General features: G+C 46.8%; 1 protein-coding gene across 1 annotated transcript in view; it reads right to left on the bottom strand.

The window, feature by feature from the left end:
* The window catches only part of KLHL12 (kelch like family member 12), a 38,046-nt gene extending 35,358 nt beyond the window's left edge, over window positions 1-2,688 (bottom strand). The window contains exon 1 of the mRNA XM_015408190.1: window positions 2,630-2,688. The gene's annotated coding sequence lies outside the window, so the exon portion shown is untranslated. The remainder of the gene's footprint in view (window positions 1-2,629) is intronic.
* Window positions 2,689-3,937: the final 1,249 nt, after the last annotated feature.

Here is a 3,937-nt window from a genome sequence, read left to right as displayed (position 1 = left end):
AGTTCTCTGACCTGTTCTCCCATGTTTCCTACCAGACTTAGCCAGGTTAAGCTTGTTCTATTCAGCTGCATTAAAGTTCTAATAGGGTTGATTGTACAGAGGTGGTATACAAAAAGGCTGTATATTTTTAACAGACTAAAACCCCAGAACACACTACTGTATCATTAACCTACCTCCAGATGTCTACCAGTTTAAACGTAGAACATCAGTCTGTATAACACAACACACAGGAACAAAGAGGGAAGACTAAGCTTGATAAATGTGGGGCTTGTGTGAAAACCACCTTGGGCACACTTCTGTGGGGGAAAGGTGGTATATTATTAATATTTTAATAAAGTACAATGCAACGAACCTTCACACTCTGACAACATGGCCAGTCAAATACAGTGGCACTTTCCTACCATCATCAATCATTTCAATTTATCTAAAAGATTTATAATAGTGGGCTGGATTTAAAGATGCCCTCTGCAAATAGAAGATACTTCCAGTGAAACAATGAAGGCTTTGCAATTTTTGGATCTTTTCCCATTGGAGCCACAGGGCCCTGTGCTGTAGCCTACACTGACTCTTCAGATCAACTTTTTGGGTAGCACAGGAGGCTGGAAAGGTTTGTTCTATTATTTTGTTAGGGGAGAGAAGAACATGGGTTTCATCTCACTGGACAGGTCTAGATCCCATAACGGAGGAACTATGCTATGAAATTTATTTCAAAGTGCTTTCTGTACATTACCTCAGTAATTGCTACAACATCCCTGCAATGTAAGTCATTATTATTAGTCTGCACTGTAGATGGGGGCTGAGACTAAAAGACAATAGTTTGCTACCAAGACAGCTTACAACAAGGGTGAAATTCAACAAATTTCAATAGTGAAGAATGCATTTCTCCCTTCATATTTACAGCTCAGTAACCTCATCTAATATTGCACATCAAAACATCTCCTTTTTGTTATGATGATGACATACACAAAACAAGAAAATACATTACACATAAGCCAGTGGACACCTAAACAAAATTATTCACCTTTTCCCGGGATGGGGACAATAATGGGCCCTTCTAGAACTAAAGTCATGAACCCTTGTAAATGTGAAGACTATTATAAATGGTGATTTTAATGCATCAAAACATTACTATGGCAATTGCTAACAGGCAGATCCTAAAGATGTTTAATCAGAAATTAGTCCTCGTGAGTTTGATGGGGTTTCTTCCAAACCACCAAGACTGTGTGCATGGAGCCTGGTTAAAAAAGCTGGATTCCTGCCAGCTATTTACCAGGGGAAGTACAAGAGGAACAATTTATAATTTTGAACAGGACTTCCAAGTCCTCTCTGTTTCTCAGCACTGCAACAGACACACACATTCCATTCAATGTTTAGCTGCAGCTCCTCTTAGCAACCACGTCTCAAAAATAGTGTACATGAGAGGCCCATCCCTCCACTAAAAACTGGAACTTGGCAGAAAACAGGAAAGCTGTGAAGTTCAACCAAAGGGATCCTGGGGATCTCTCATATGTGAAGGTATTGTTGGCAGACTCCAGGAAGGGCTGTGTTTCAGTGTACTGGATGCATGACTATTGCAAAGCAGTCTAGCACAGATCTGTCTGGTGATACAACGATGGCTTTCAGATATCTCCATGTGTGTCATGCGAATCTATGCCGGAAATCTATTATTTTGTACTACGAAGGAGCCTCGGGTCAGTGGATCTATGAATTCTGCATGAAATCTAGAAACGGAAATGCGACTTGTGATTAGATGACAGAATTTTTGGTGTATGGGACCAAGATCCCACCCACCCCTTTTAGTTGGGAACTGTCAGTGGGCTGGCACAGGATGAGATATAATCCCTTGTACCACAACTGCTAAGGGCAGTGCTGTGCTGCTGTTGCCTGGGTCCAAGGTTGGTGCAAAGGCATACTGCTTATGAAGCCTGTCCTAGATCCCACTGATACATTATGGGACAAGGCATGCCATACCTCTGCTGCTGTCTGTGGAGCAGGGATGGCATGGGATGTCATCTCCCTCTGCCCTGGCTCCCCAGGCTGAAGGTGACTGTAAAAGGATTGCTACCGGCATCTTCCACAGCAGTATAATATGACACCTGCCCTCTCAGGCACTTCTACTGCCCACTGTGCTGGCATTTAGAGGAGGTACCCCACAGCTCTCCCACCACATCTGAAGATGCAGGAATGGCACAGAACAAGGCATATCCCCTCCTGTCTAGGGTACGCTTCAAAAGGTCAGCCTCTGAATCCCACTGGGGCAGTTTAAGGGGAATTCTTCCTACAGCTAAAATTCCTGAGGTTTAGTACTAACACGCGCATACACGGCAGGCAGCAAAGAGGAACCCCACTGGCAAGTGCAAAGCACCTGTGCCGGGGCAGCAGAATTATCCGGTGGCCGAAGTATCTTTGCAACACGGGCCTTTAATTTATCAAATGGGATCTATAACTGGGAAGCAGGGAGGACTGATCCCGTCTCCCTTCTTAAGACCCTCATCCATCCAGCTCATATCCTGGGCCGACGATTCAGGCGCACGTAGGTAGTGGGACACGGGACGGTAGCTCAGCAGGTCTATCCTCCCCCTAGCAGCTCAGCACCCATGGCTATGGCAACCCCTCGCCCGAAGCTCACCGCCGCACCCTCCCCGGGAGGGGAGAGATTCCCGGCTCCTCAGGCCTTCGCGGCTCCGGCCTCCTCCGCACCAGGCACGCGCTGATGATGTCACTATGGACGCTAAACCATAGACTTCAAGCGCCATGTCATTTCAACCCAGGAGAAAAGGCTAGAGCGACACCCTGTCTGACAATTGAAAACCGCCTTTGGCGGCCGCCGTACGGAAGAGACGTTCACTCTCCCTCCCACCACCTGGTGTTTTGTTTTGTTTTTTAATTTAAACGTTGAAAGCTCTATATCGCTTTGTACCTGGTTGGAAACTCATTTCAGCCATAACGGTTGTGGTGCTGTTCTACTCTGTTTATTAAAGGCCATGGATGCTCCAGGCTTCAGTGCGAATCTTGTGGTTTCTTGTGATTTCTGCAGTTATCCAAAGTTGTGATTGTTATGTATTGAGATGTATATAACTGCTATGTGAATGTAAATACTGATATGTGAATTGCCTGATTGAGATGCCATGCTGAGCTTCATCCTGGGCTAGGATCCTAATGTAACCAATAGGTGCCCTAGCCCAGAGAGTGTCAACCAATCACGCAGTAAAGCGGGACCGCTTGTGATTGGTCGTTATTACTTCAACCTCATAGGTTGCCTGATTGTACAGTGGGTGTGGCTACATTAGCCGGGAGTGTTTAAATATAGAGCAGCCAGTGCATGTCGTTGGTTCGAATGATGGTTCTGGCTGACTGATCGTTGTACCGAGTTCGGAGAAGTAACAGAGCTGAAGAATAAACCGCAATTCTTGCTGAATCACTCTCCGACTTCTTTGTTAAGCACACGACTTAACAACTGGCGACGAAGGTGGGATACTAGTGCGGGTAGGCAGCCCCGCTAGAACAGACCCCATGTCGGACAACGAGGAGATCGCCGAGGCCGGCCAGCCACAGGCTCCACCCGCTCTGGTGGCCCCGCCTGTGCGCATAACGATGGCCGCGAGCAGCCAGAAGTTCGAATGCTTCGACCCGACTACTGAAGACTGGGACTCTTACCTCACAAGGTTTGAGTTCCATCTGGAGGCGAATGACATCACAACGGAGGAGAAGAAGAGGGCGACTCTACTCAGCTCGTGTGGGAAGAGTGTTTTTGACATCGCCCGGTCACTGGTGGCACCAGATGACCTCAAAACCGTATCCTTTGAAAGCTTGACAGACAAGCTGAAATCACATTTCTCTCCACAGCCGTCGGAAATCGCCTGCAGGCACGCTTTCTACAAGCGGGGCCAGAACGCAAATGAGTCCATAGCTGAGTACGTTGCAGCTCTTCGCAAAG

The sequence above is a fragment of the Gekko japonicus genome, unplaced genomic scaffold (assembly GCF_001447785.1).
Source record: "Gekko japonicus isolate JY-2015 unplaced genomic scaffold, Gekko_japonicus_V1.1 scaffold211, whole genome shotgun sequence".
NCBI classification, from domain to species: domain Eukaryota; kingdom Metazoa; phylum Chordata; class Lepidosauria; order Squamata; family Gekkonidae; genus Gekko; species Gekko japonicus.
The sequence above is the reverse complement of the archived record's forward strand: the minus strand, read 5'-3'. Positions and strand labels throughout refer to the sequence as shown.